Source organism: Neomonachus schauinslandi, chromosome 1 (genome assembly GCF_002201575.2).
Source record: "Neomonachus schauinslandi chromosome 1, ASM220157v2, whole genome shotgun sequence".
Taxonomy (NCBI): domain Eukaryota; kingdom Metazoa; phylum Chordata; class Mammalia; order Carnivora; family Phocidae; genus Neomonachus; species Neomonachus schauinslandi.
In genome coordinates this window covers 162,023,479-162,037,560 of record NC_058403.1, presented here as the reverse complement: position 1 = coordinate 162,037,560, position 14,082 = coordinate 162,023,479, and positions in this window count along the sequence as shown.

The following is a 14,082-nucleotide window of genomic DNA, read 5'->3' as shown; positions in this document are numbered from 1 at the left end:
TTCCCCCCTGTGGGTTTTGTTGTTGTTGTTTGTCACATTTTATAGGTACATCAGTGCCAGGCCCTGATGCATGTTTGCAGAGATGTCCCAAACAGTTATCCCAAAGGTTACATGATCGTACACAATCTTAAAGCTCAGGTTTGCCAGGCAGGTGCCGATGTCTCTTTTCAATAAAGAGTAAATGTGTAACTAATGTAATTTAAGTCATATACAAACATTTCCATATATAAGACACCACAAATCACACACATTCCTTAAAAAAAAAAAAAAAAAAAAGCTTTTTTAGAATAGGTGTCCTGAGTTTTTGCAGGGAAAAGACAGATTGTCAGATCATGATTTGTATGAAATGCTTCATGACTCAGTCAACCACTAACTGACCTCAGGATGCAAACCTTAGCTGGCCTCACCCCTCCTGTATTTTTTCCCACACTGTTTTTGTAGCTTTCATTTAAAATAATATTAGCTTGAGCCTCCACTGTAACCAGGCCTTTGTTCTCCTCTTTCTATTGATCCTGTAGCAGAGTGACAATAGAAGCCTTTTCTCTGGCTCTGGTGAAGTACAAGCCCATTATCCAGTGGGCCCAAGACCTACTGGGCTTAGGGCTCTTAACACCAGCTCCAGTCACCTACAAATACACATCAGAGATAACAGTGCATAAATTGCCACGCCTGGTATTATCGTCATCATAATAATTACCATTTTTTGAGCCCTTATAATGGGGCAGATACTCTACTGAGCCTTTTACATGCATTGGTTATCCCTGTAATTTTAAGCTTCACAACAAGTCTGTGAAGTAGATACAATAATTTTCTTTTTATGGATAATGAAATTGAGATTCAAAGAAGTTAAAAACTTATTTATAAGAGGTAAAAGACAAGATTCAAAACCAAGTCACCGGATGTGAGGGCGATCTGGCTGCGCCATCTGTCACCCCATTGATCGCCAGGGTTGATTCGGCTGATCTGGCTGGCTAGGCGGGTGTCCCCTTCCTCCCTCACCGCTCCATGTGCGTCCCTCCCGAAGCTGCGCGCTCGGTCGAAGAGGACGACCTTCCCCGATAGAGGAGGACCGTTCTTCGGTCAAGGGTATACGAGTAGCTGCGCTCCCCTGCTAGAACCTCCAAACAAGCTCTCAAAACCAAGTCACCTCTGGTTTGAATCCTCCTAATATCCCACATTAAATATTATGCATATAATACACACACACACACACACAGAAATAAATGAGCTGAGTTGCAGCTCACTATTTGATATAAGATCATATTGGGTAGCCATTTAAACATTCATTAATGGGGGCACCTGGGTGGCTCAGTTGGTTAAGCCTCTGCCTTCGGCTCAGGTCATGACCCTGGAGTCTGCTTATCCCTCTGCCTCTCCCCATCACCCCCAGCCCCCTGCTCATGTTCTCTCACTTGCTCGCTCACTTTCTCTCTCAAATATATAAATAAATAAAAATCTTTAAACATTCATTAATGATTTTAGGTTTTTTCACTTTTTGGAGACGATAAATATATTTTTGTTACATCCAACACTTTGGTCAGCTTTTGAAAAATTCATCTGTCTATGAGCTAGGTCTGTGGTTTCTAACAAGTAAAAGATGCCATCAAATAGCAATATCATTTAAGGAACATTGACATGATACTCTGGGAAATTCTTATTTGGGGAGGAGAGAAATAGGAAAGAGGTAGAGTACGTTTTTAAATTAAATTTTTTTTATTTTTAGATCATTGTAGATTCACATGCAATTGTAATAAAGAATAGAGAGAGATCCCATGCACCTTTTACTCAGTTTCTCTCAGTGGTAACATCTTGCACAACTGTAGTACAATTTCCCAACCAGGAAGTTAAATTGATAGAATTCACCAATTTTAGCTCTACTTGTTGCAGAGTACTTCAACAATAACAACAACATATAATCCACTACCATAAAATTAACCCACTTAAAGTGTACTGTTCAATGATTTAGTACATTCACAGTTATACAACCATCACCAATGTCTAATTCCATAAGATTTTCATCAGCCCAAAGAGCAACTCCCTACCTTTTAGCAGTTCCTGCTCATCTCCTCCCCCCACCCTCATCCCCACTAAACCCAGGCTACCACTAATCTATTTTCTGTCTCTATGGATTTGTCTATTCTGAACGTTCTATATATACATGATTTTATAGTACATGGCATTTTGTGACTGGCTTCTCTCTCACTGAGCATGTCTTCAAGGTTCATACATCTTGTAGCATGTGTCAGAATTTCATTCCTTCTTAAGGTTGAATAATATTTCATTGTATGCAATATACCACATTTTATTTATCCATTTATCAGTCAATAGACATTTTCACTGTACATTTTTGCTATTATTTTTTAAAAGATTTTATTTATTTCTTTGAGAGAGAGAGAGAGAGCAGAGTGAGAGAGAGAGAGAGCATGAGCAGAGGTGAGGGGCAGAGGGAGAAGGACAAGCAGACTCCCCGCTTAGCAGGGAGCCCAATGCGGGGCTCAATCCCAGGACCCTGGGATCATGACCTGAGCCAAAAGCAGCTGCTTAACCAACTGAGCCACCCAGGTGCCCCGAAGGTAGACTTCTTTTAAAAGTCCTGAATGTACTTGACGATAAAGTAAATGTGACAATATGTTTACTGCATTTTGATGTTAGAATAGAAAGAAAAACACATGTTATTTTATACCATTTACACACTCACTCAGGGAGACATTTTCTGAGCACCTATGATATTTCAGTTACCAGGAAGTATGGAGATGAGAAGAAATGAGATAGTCAATCAGAAGAGGTCGCACAGATAAGACATTACAGTCAGGTTCCTGGGACTTTTATAAAGGTCTGTTTCTGACTTACTTGTAACATCCAGATGATTCATCTTCGTTCCGGTCAGAGGCAGAAAGGCAATGAGACAAGGTCCTTGATCTCTAGTAGTTCACTGTCTAGTGGTACAGACAAACACATAAACACATCACGCAACCCCATTTGGTCAATACAATGGCATACATCTGTCCAAAGAGCTACGGGAGCATAGAGGAAGGAGCAATTAATTCTGCTGGGCACATAAGAAGGTGCAGAGGGGAGGTGATATTTGAATGTGGTGTTAAAGGTTGTTAAGGGGTTTGGCAGATAGAGAAAGTGGGAGGGCATTCCAGGCATCAGGCACACCATGGACAAAGGCGTAACTGGTGATGTCAGAGCTGAGCAAGGGCAGAGGCAAAGGGTGCACAGGAGGGAAGGAAGGGGGTGTGGGCAGGTTATGGAGAGCACACCAAGGAGCTCTGTTTACAGACTGCTGATTTTGAGTTTTCTTGTTTTTGTTTTGAAGCAGAAGAATGGCATGATTGCATTTGAGGCTTGAGAGATCACTCTGGGGGCAGCCAGGTAGATGAATTAAGAGGTTTGCAAACTCTGTGAAGGACCAAATAGCAAATATTTTGGTCTTGCCAAAACCTGATCTTTGTTACAATGTCTCAACTCTACTCCTGTAGCATGAAAGCAGCCATAGACAATACTCAAATGTGTAAGCCTAGCTATGTCCTAATAAAACTTTATTTATAAAACCAGGTGGAGGGGCGCCTGGGTGGCTTAGTTGGTTATGTGTCTGTCTTCGGCTCAGATCATGATCGCAGGGTCCTGGATCAAGTCCCACATCAGGCTATCTGCTCCTTGGAGAGTCTGCTCCTCCTTCAGCCCTCCCCCCCCCCCCCCCCCCCCGGCTCATGCTCTCTTTCTCTCATGCTCCCTCTCAAATAAATACATTCTTAAAAAAAAAAAATAAATAAAACCAGGTGTAATAGAGTTCTCTGCAGGCCCTTGTGTCAGCAAGATGGGAGAGACAGAGTCTATACTATCGACAATCCTGCCAAGGAACCCACAGCCCAGGCAAGGAGAAGCCTAGGTAACAAGGTCACTAGGTAACAAGGTCACAAGGACAAACGGCAAAACACCGTTTGATCTGAGACAGGAAAGCCTGATTCCAGTGAATTTAAGTAAAAATAAAATAATTTAAGTAAAGAAGAATGTGTTCAGGGCACCCCCTAGAACTCAGGTAGGATGGAGCAGCAAAGTTAGGAGCAAATGCCTCTCTTGGTCTCGCTCGGTGTCTGCTGTAGGCTTTGCATATCAGTTTTTTTTACCCTGGTGTGCAGATGGCTCAACAGTCAGCAAGGGGTGGAGACACAGAGTAGGTTTATGAGTGGCCCTATAAAAATATGCAGGCTTTCAAACAGCCCTTTAAAAAGTTCTGCCTGCTGACAAAAACTGTCAAGCTTCTTTGCTCTTGGCTAGGATTATGTCAACCCAAGGTAGTAACACCGGTTATCGCATACTAATCAGCCACTCTGATTGGCTGCTGGTGACATAATAGAAGTTCAAGAACATGATTGGCGGGCCAGCCACCCCAGCCCGAGCCTCCAAGCAGGAAGGTGGAGGACAGGAGTGGCCCATGGCCAGGATGGGGGTGGGGGCGGAAGACCACAGTCTTTGAAGGCATGGAGCTGTGTTTGAAATAATAAAGACGGTCTTGAAGGTAGTAAAAACTATGCATGGCCCCCAAGGTGCACCTGGCTTCTTTCGTGTTCCTTCTGCCTCCTCTTGTACCAGGTGTCTCTCTCTCCCTGGTGACTTGCAGACAAGTGCTGACACGCCTCCCTCCACTCCTCTGCCCCAACCTGCTCTCTGGAGCCCTGAGGCAGGTAGCCAGCCTCCCCGCTCTGCCTCCCAGGCCAGCCCGAGCGCCCGGGCCCCTCCCTGCTCCAGCTGGCCACAACATCAGCCTCCCAAGCTGCGGCCTCGTGGGGGGACAAGACACCTACCTGGACAAATTCTCCGAACAGAGCAAAGCCACGGCGGGAGGACTAAACATAACAAGAAACACAGACGTGTGGGCAGTCGGGAGGGGTGTTTTCTCTAACAGGAGCAGTAACTAGGGACTGGGGATGGGCTCACCTGGTGAGTCACTGCACACTCTCTCCTCCTGGCTGTCTACCAAAAGAGCACACGTGCCACAGCCGGCGGCCTCCAGGGACAACGTGGGCCGTTGGAGAAAGGCTCTGGGTTTGCAGAAGAGAAGAGCACAGCAGGGCAGCGAAGCCGCTGGGAGTTGGGATTCTATGCCCGGCTCACGGCAAACTGGCTGGGTGACTTTGGGATCATCTGTGAGTCTCTGTTGCCTCATCTGTTGCATGGGGGACACAATTCAATTGTCTCTAGGCCTTTTCTAGCTTAGTTTTTCCCTACCGATGGAACACTGGTGTTTCGGGAGCTGGACAAAGCATTCTGATGCCCCAAATGCTAACAATACTTGTTCTTTATTAAGCCTCCTACTGTGGGCTTGGCACGGCACCAGGGACCTCACATACATGAATGCTAATCTTGAGACTAATCCTGCCAAGGAGGTATTTTCTCCATCTTAAAGAAGAGGAAGCAAGCAAGTTCCAAGAGATTAAGTAACTTGCCCACTGTCACACAGCTAATACTTTTGATTTAAACCCAGGTCTTTTCAGGGCACCTGGATGGCTCAGTCGGTGGAGCATCTGACTCTTGATCTCAGGTCTTGATCTCAGGGTTGTGAGTTCAAGCCCCATGATGGGCATGGTGCCTACCTAAGACACCAAAAAAACAAAACATAAACTCAGGTCTTTCTGACTCCAAAGTACCTTACATGTGATCTTATTTCCTTTTTGGTTTGCCTTAAAAAAAAAAAAAAAAAAAGCTAAAGTCTAGTATTTTGTTAATTTTTTTTCTCCTGACGTTTTTCTTTGATGACTGCTATCAAGTACTAGCAGAATATCCAAACTTACTGGCAAGTGAATACTGGAAATGAGTGTTGTGGAGATACTTGGAAACTGGATCCTGAGTAGTTCAATAGCTTGTTTCTCCCATGAGCCAGTAAGCTTACAGCTGTGATTTTATTTTATAACAGTATGCACAATTAATTAAGCAGATGTTTCTAGCCCGACCTAGAAGCGAAATCCATCAATGTATTCTGAGCTAAGTCGTCATTTGTATAATGAGGCATAGAAATGCCAGTGTTTCATCATCTTCTGCAAGGGAAGCTGACATGCAGGTGCTCTGCCACCTAAAACAGTTTTGAGCACCCTTGTTCTCTGACTCTGTGAATGCTCGATTTACGCACAGGAAAACTTCCTGGACAAAACGGAGCAAGGGAGAGTTCTCTCGCCACCTTAGAAATCCCAGCACTGGGAGATGTCTTTTTTTTTTTTCTTCCCTGTGAACCAGAAGGTATTCTTTCCCTTTATATGTGCCCCTGGAAAGTTCCCTATAAAGCCAAGCTGACCCAGATAGGCTCCCCACCCTGCCAACAAAAGCAATAATTGAGTTCCAGAGTGGCTCTTAACTAGATGGCCAGGCTAGCACAAGGTTGACTAGTTGTGCAATGGGCAGAAAGCAGGAGCTCATCCAAAGCAACCACCTGCCACAGGCCGAGGGGTGGAACCTGTACTTTCTTGGCTCCCATGACTGCCCCCGGACCTTACCTCTCACCCTTTGAGGTCCAGGCCATGAGCCAGAATATTTTTTTTTATTACTATCTCCAAATGACCTCCCTACATCACCTGCAGGCTTTGGAATCCTGCTCACCATTTTCCTTTCTGTCATATTCCCTGCCACCATCCTGGAGATTTCTTTCTTTAAAGATTTTTTTTTTAAGTAATTTCTACACCCAATGTGGGGTTCGAACTTACAACCCCGAGATGAAGAGTTGCACACGCCACCGACTGAGCCAGCCAGGCACCCCGAGATTTCTGATATCCATGTGAGTAACTCACCCTTGGACTGAGTCTTCCAGGACTGTGTTATAATTTCATCAAGGTGGCTGGGACCTGGACGTTCTGCAGTCACATCTCTATGAACTATCACAGATTTTAAGAGATGTGTGTGCTGAGAAGTTTTAAAATAAAATCATTCCACTATGCCAGTGGAGATAACTTAATTCAGATCTGGATGTCATGATTATTTACTGAGCTCCCACTGTGAGCTAGGTGTTACTATGCACATTGTCCCATTCAATCCTAAAGGTAACCATTGGAGCTTTTACTTTTTTTTTTTTAAAGATTTTATTATTTGATACAGAGAGAGAGAGCACAAGTAGGCAGAGAGGCAGGCAGTGGGAGAGGGAGAAGCAGGCTCTCCGCTGAGCAGGAAGCCCGATGTGGGGCTCGATCCCAGGATCATGACCTGAGCCGAAAGCAGACGCTTAATGACTGAGCCACCCAGGCGCCCCTGGGGCTTTTACTTTTTTATTCAGAGCTAATCTAACTCTAAAAAGGGGTTGAGGTGCTACTGTGTGATGTCAGGATTAATACTGCTGCCATTTTACAGATAAGAAAACTGAGCATTAGAATAAATATCATCCCCAAGCCCACTGAGGACTTAGCATATTGGAAATGTGAGCTTAAATCTGAGAGGTACGGTGAGAAGAGCAGAGTGCAAATGGGACTATTACCACCTACCTGGAGGGGTTATTATAGAGAACTTGATGCACTAAGGTGAAGTGCAGGACACCAGGAGATACTTAGGCAGCGTTACCTTCTTTCCCCTGTGGTCCTTCAGAATTGGAGCCATTATACCACGCTTCCTCTTAATCACTGGGATTCGTCAGGGAAGAAGCATGTAAGCTTTATGATGGATAAAATGCTACCATAGTTAGTTAATCTGAGCCTTACACCAACCCTTGCAAGGCAGTCATTATCCCTACTTGCCAGAAGAGGAAACCCAGCTTCTTGGAAGATAAATGAGGGCTGAAGATAAAACCGATAAGCACTAGGGTTCGGATTTGAACCCAGGTCTGATTACGCCCAGAGGCCACATCTTTCCCTTTAAGCAACACGGTCACTTTCTGAGTTAATAATTAAGCTTCTCAGAGCCATAAGCATAGAAAGAATATGTATTTCCTTTCAGTAAGTTGATACTATGTGGAAATATTTGGGAACTGGAAAGTGGGGATGCTTTTTCTTCTGTCCTGTGAATAAAAAGGAAGGAGAAATTGAGAAGAGTGTTAGCTACATAATCATATGTACATATGTAATCATGTGTAGAATAATCACATAGTTTAAGGTTCACATGACAACCTGATGAAAACAGCTTGCTTAGTACATATTTTTAAAACAAAATGTATTTTACATTTATAAATGAGTTAAACATTTCTAAAATTCTCATTCTTTTATTGGAAAATAATCTTCTGCTTTTTTGGTCTTGAATAAAAATATCTGGAAAACATATGTTTGTTGTTCTAGTTAAATAAAACCATCGACATCGTTACATTTATGCTAGCCTTGACTGTACTCCTAATTAAAAAATAGTGAAAAGATGACCTCAAATCTGCCCCCACCTGACCTGCAGAACTGGAAATGGGTCACCTCCCAGTGAATTCACAGCTATCTGCTTCGATTAGCTTCATATTCTGGAATAGCTCCAGAATTTGGAAAAAACAAATTATTTGTAGCATCTGGTCCTCCCAAAAAGGAAACCTTAAAATTAACTCTGAGTTAGGAAAGATGCATAATAAGGTTATGTTAAACAACTCGAGTGTACTTACAGAAGAAAAACCTAAATGGAATCTTCCATGCCAGGGATCAAATCAGGTCGAAGTAAGTATTTAAATCACCGTGTAAATGCATCTGTTTAAAAAGTTCCATCCTGGGGCACCTGGGTGGCTCAGTCGGTTAAGCGGCTGCCTTCGGCTCAGGTCATGATCCTGGAGTCCCTGGATCGAGTCCCGCATCGGGTTCCCTGCTCGGTGGGGAGTCTGCTTCTCCCTCTGACCCTCCCCTCTCTCATGCTCTCTGTCTCATTCTCTCTCTCAAATAAATAAATAAAATCTTTAAAAAAAAAAAAAAAGTTCCATCCTGGTCCTTGAACTAAGATCTAGATCAGAACCCAACTCATTCGTTCCAATCAGTTTTTCAATATAAAAGACATGCAACTGGCCAAGGGACAGGGTCAACACCTCCAATCCCCCAGGGCCAGGCAGCGTTTGGAGGGACAGGTTTCCCCCTCCTGTAAGATGAGGAAAATGAAAATATCATCTTGCCGTACTTTGTGAGGACTGAATTAGATAATGCCCTGGAACACGCGCTCAGAGAGCTCTTGTGGCTATGAAGACTGCTCGAAGAGTAACCATTTTGAGTGTGGGATCTCTGCCCACTTGCTTTCTTTGCATGACATCACGACCTCCTCCTTTCACACACCCTTGACACAGCCACGTTTTTCTTCTTTCCCATCTGCGGGGAAGCTAAGAATCCGACAAACAAATTACGTAGCAGCGTCTGAAAGAGGGAAGTGAAACCCAACGGGATGTTCCTGCTTCGTCATTTTCCTCAACAAACTTTTGTGAGAGTTTACTCCAGGCACGGTACGGGTGAGTGGAAGAAATGAATGGAGTTCTTACCAGCCATCCAATGAGGAGAGAAACCGCCTTCTTCCCACTGCAGAGAGAAACCAGCATCCAGACTGTCAGGAAACGTGCGTGATGGCGCTGCCCAGTGGACCTCTAATGGGAGCCGCACATGTTAATTTTCAATTGTTTAGCAGCGCATTAAAAAAAAAAAAAGGAACAGGTGAAATTAGTATTAATATTAGCGCTAATAAGGTTGGGCCATAATTAATAATTGGGCCAATGTATTCCAAATAATTATTTCAACATGCAATCAATATTAAAAAATTATTGAGACACTCCACATCTTTTTTGCCATACGAAGTCTTTGAAAAGTGTATTCTATCCTTACATCACACCTCAATTTGGACCAGTCGTATTTCAAGGGCTCTGTGACTACATGTGTCTGATGGCCACCATATTGGGCAGGACGTCTGTGGACCTTTGGAGAAAAGTGCTCAAGAAAAGTGTTAACATATAAACGTCTCATGTTTGGACGTTTCTTCTATATATATCATGGGGGGTCTGAGGTTTTACCAGCTGAAAAAGGTCCGGAAGGCCCTTTTGACTTCAGCACCATTCAGATTTCCCTCCAGAAACACATCAAACGTTCCTCCAGCTGCTGGGACTGTTGACGGCTGATGGCTCACAGCTGAGTCTGTGCACTCTGTCACCGGCCAAAGGGAGTTGCCTCACCAAGGGTAGGCCCCACATCCAATAACCAGTTGTTGCCTTGGTAAGAAGGACTGACTGCCTCGTCTCGATTTGGGACCACCCTGCAAGGCCACCCAGCTCCAGAGCTACCCTGGAGGAATGGCTGAGGCCCCTGTTGCAGCAGCTTCCCAGCTCAGCTTGTCCCTCTGCCTGACCCCGCAGCTGCCCTCACGTTCTTATAGGTATTGCACTTGAGAGCATGCTTCCATACACCTCCTCCAGGCAGACCCCCTCTCAGAGCCTGTTTCCCAGGGCATCCACCTAAGACCTCTATCCCCAGTGTTAGGTTGTCCTTCACAAGGACAGCAGCTGTATTAACAGACTGAGGCTTTTGTGTGTCATACTTGCACAAGGACACCAAAGTCTGTGGGCCTCTTGTCAGATGATTGGCTATGGAACTGCACCAAAGGAAGAAATACGTAATCACTGCAAATTCCCTCTTACAAGTTGCTCCAGCTTTTTTTTTATTGTTGTTTTGTTTTGATTTTAATTTGATAGAGAGAGAGAGAGAACACGAGTGGGGAGGAGGGGCAGAGGGAGAGGGAGAAGCAGACTCTCTGCTGAGCAGGGAACCTGACATGGGAGTTGATCCCAGGACCCTGGGATCATGACTTCAGCCAAAGGTAGACACGTAACCACTTAACCGACTGAGCCACCCAGGCCCCCCAAGTTGCTCCAGTTTTAGGAATCATACTTGTATCTCCAACTTCTGTGAAAGAATAGAGAGAAACCTGCCACTTGATATATACGTGAGGTAAGACTGGATGTCACCATGGACCATCACTTTAGCCCTGCTTCCTCACGTGGTGAGGCTTGTAGATTCTCAATGCAAAGTTTCTAGCAACCTCTCTGGGAGCAGCACGGGCCCTGGGACAGGCTGAGAAATCCTGTCTTCCAGTAGAGGGCTGCAAGCAATGTAGCTAATATCCAGGTATTCTTTGGCATAGTGTTAGAGAGGAAACAAAGACAGTATGACACTCTTTGATTTGTCTCCTTGTCCTCAAGTCTAGCTTGGCTTAGAGATGACAGGAAGTTCTGGTATGAGACCCTCAAACAAAACCCTAAATTCTTGGGGCTCCTGGGTGGCTCAGTTGTTAAGCATCTGCCTTCGGCCCAGGTCATGATCCCAGGGTCCTGGGATCAAGTCCCGCATCGGGCTCCCTGCTCAGCAGGAAGCCTGCTTCTCCCTCTCCCACTCCCCCTGCTTGTGTTCCCTCTCTTGCTATCAAATAAATAAAATCTTAAAAAAAAAACTAAACAAAACCCTAAATTCTCAAAGAAAAAAAAAAGTCCTACTCCCCACTCCGTCTCCTCCTTACTTTTCCAGCCTTTGTACTAGTTCTTACTTGCTCCTTCTCCACTTAATTCCTTACATTCCTTTGAGACCATCTCAAGCGCCCTCTCCTCCATGAAATGTTTCTTCCATTTTATTTTTAAATTAAAAAAAAATTTTTTTAAAGATTTTATTTATTTATTTGTCAGAGAGAGAGTGAGAGTGAGCATGACCAGGGGGAGCGGCAGGCAGAGGGAGAAGCAGGCTTCCCGCCGAGCAGGGAGCCCGATGTGGGGCTCGATCCCAGGACCCTGGGATCATGACCTGAGCCGAAGGCAGACGCTTAACAACTGAGCCACCCAGGCGTCCCCATTTCTTCCATTTTAAAGCATTGATATATCATTCACATACCATACAACTCACCATTTAATGTACTTTAACCATTGAATTTAAGCACAGTTCAATGGTTCACAGTATATTCAGAGTTGTGCAACCATCCGTCACCAAAATCACTTTTAGAACATTTTCAAAGACCCAAGAAGACACCCTGTATCCCTTAGCTGTCACTCCCAGGTCCCACATTACCCACCTCCAGCCATGGGTAACCACTAAACTACTTTCTGTCTCTATATATTTGTTTCTTCTGGACACTTAATATAAGTGAAATCCTACAAGATGTCGTGTGTGGCTTATTTCACTTAGGCATAATGTTTTCAAGGTTCATCCATGTTGTAGCATGTTGTCAGTACTTCGTTCTTTTTCAAGGCTGAATCATATTCCATTGTGTGGGATATACCATATTTTATCTATCCACTCATCAGTGATGGATATTGGGTTATTTGCACTTCTTGGCTATTGTGGATCGTGGTGCTACGAATATTCTTGCATGTTTTTGTGCAGGTATGTTTTCATTTCTTTTGGCTATATAGCTCTGAGTGGAATTATTGGATCATGTGGTAAGTCTGTGTTTAACCATTTGAGGAGTTGCCAGTCTGTTTTCCACAGCAGCTGTGCTATTACGTTCCTGAAAGCAGCATATGAGGGTTCCCATTTCTCCACAACTTTGTCAATACCTGGCATTTTCTGTCTTCTGATAATAGCCACCCTGGTGGGTATAAAGTGGTATCTTGTTGTGGTTCAATTTGCATTTTCCTGATGGCTAATGTTGAGCATCTTCTCGTGTGCTTATTGGCTGTTTGTGTATCTTTTTGGAGGAATGTGTATACAGATTTTTTGCCCATTTAAAAATATGGTCAATTATGTTTTTATTATTGCATTGTAAATGTCTTTATATATTCTAGGTACAAGCGCCTTATCAAATATATGATTTGTGATTATCTTCTCCCATTTTTCTGTGGGTTGTCTTTTAAGCTTCTTGATGTTGTCCTTTGAAGCACCCAAGTTTTAAATTTTGATGAAGTCCGATTTATCTATTTTTTTCTTTTGTTGCTTGTGCTTTTGGTGTCTTGTCTGAGAAGCCATTGACTAATCCAAGGTTATGAACATTTATGTTCTAAGAGTTTTATAGTTTTAGTTGTTATATTTACACTTTGATCCATTTGAATGAATTTTTATATATGGTGGGAGGTAAGGGTTCGATTTCCTTCTTTTGATGTGGCTATCCAATTGTCCCAGCACCATTTGTTAGAAAAAATCATTTTCCCTCATTTATGCCTTGGTGCCCTTGTCAAAACTCAAGAAGTCAACTGACTGCACGAAACCTTTTTTGACCCTCCCCGCTGAAAGAGGACCCGTGCAGAGAGAGAGCAGCCTCCATGTGGAACACTGCCAGTCCCATGGTGGAAGGAACATGAGACATGAGAAACTCTGGGCTGGCTCTTAACAGTTTTGGCTCAGAAGGGACACGTCACTCCCATTCTCACTTCATTGGCCAAGAAAAGTCGTAAGGCCACCCTGAGGTCCTTGGAGGGAGGAAAATTAGTCCTCCTATAGGGTGGGGAACTGCAGGGAGGGAAAAGAGATTCTTCTGGGGAACAGTAATACAATTTAATGCTTCCTCACCATCTCCTGTATGACCTGACACCTTGCTCTCCTGGTTTTCTTCTGACCTCTTCTTACCCCTTAGCTTTCTCTGCCTGCTCCTTTCATGTTGGCGTTTCCCAGTGTTGTGGGTTTGGCTCTCGTCTTCATACTCTACAGACTTCCTGGGGAAATCTCATCCACTCCCACCATCTACTATCTGCCAACTCTTAGTACACTTCCAGCTTCTGACCTGTGTAGCTGATGTCTACTGAACATCTTCCACAGACATCCCAAATTCAGCATGTCCAGACCCAAATTTATCACTGTCTTCATGCCACCCGAAATCTGCCCCTCCTCCTGAATCCCCAACTTGTATATGGTGGGAGGTAAGGGTTCCCAAAAAAGGGAAATAGCACACCATTCTCCCAGTTACCCCATCCAGAACCTCGGCACCTTTTTTTTCCCTTAAGATTTTATTTATTTAGAGCGTGAGCAGGGGGAGGGGCAGAGGGAGAGGGAGAGAGAGAATCTCTAACAGACTCCCCACTGAGCATGGAGCCTGACGCTAGGCTCAATCCCACAACCCTGAGATCATGACCTGAGCCAAAATCAAGAGATGCTTAATTGACTGAGCCACCCAGGCACCCCATAGTCTTGCCTCTTTTAATCCATTCTTCATGTTGCAACCATAATGATTTTTATAAAATGCAAATCCAGTTTT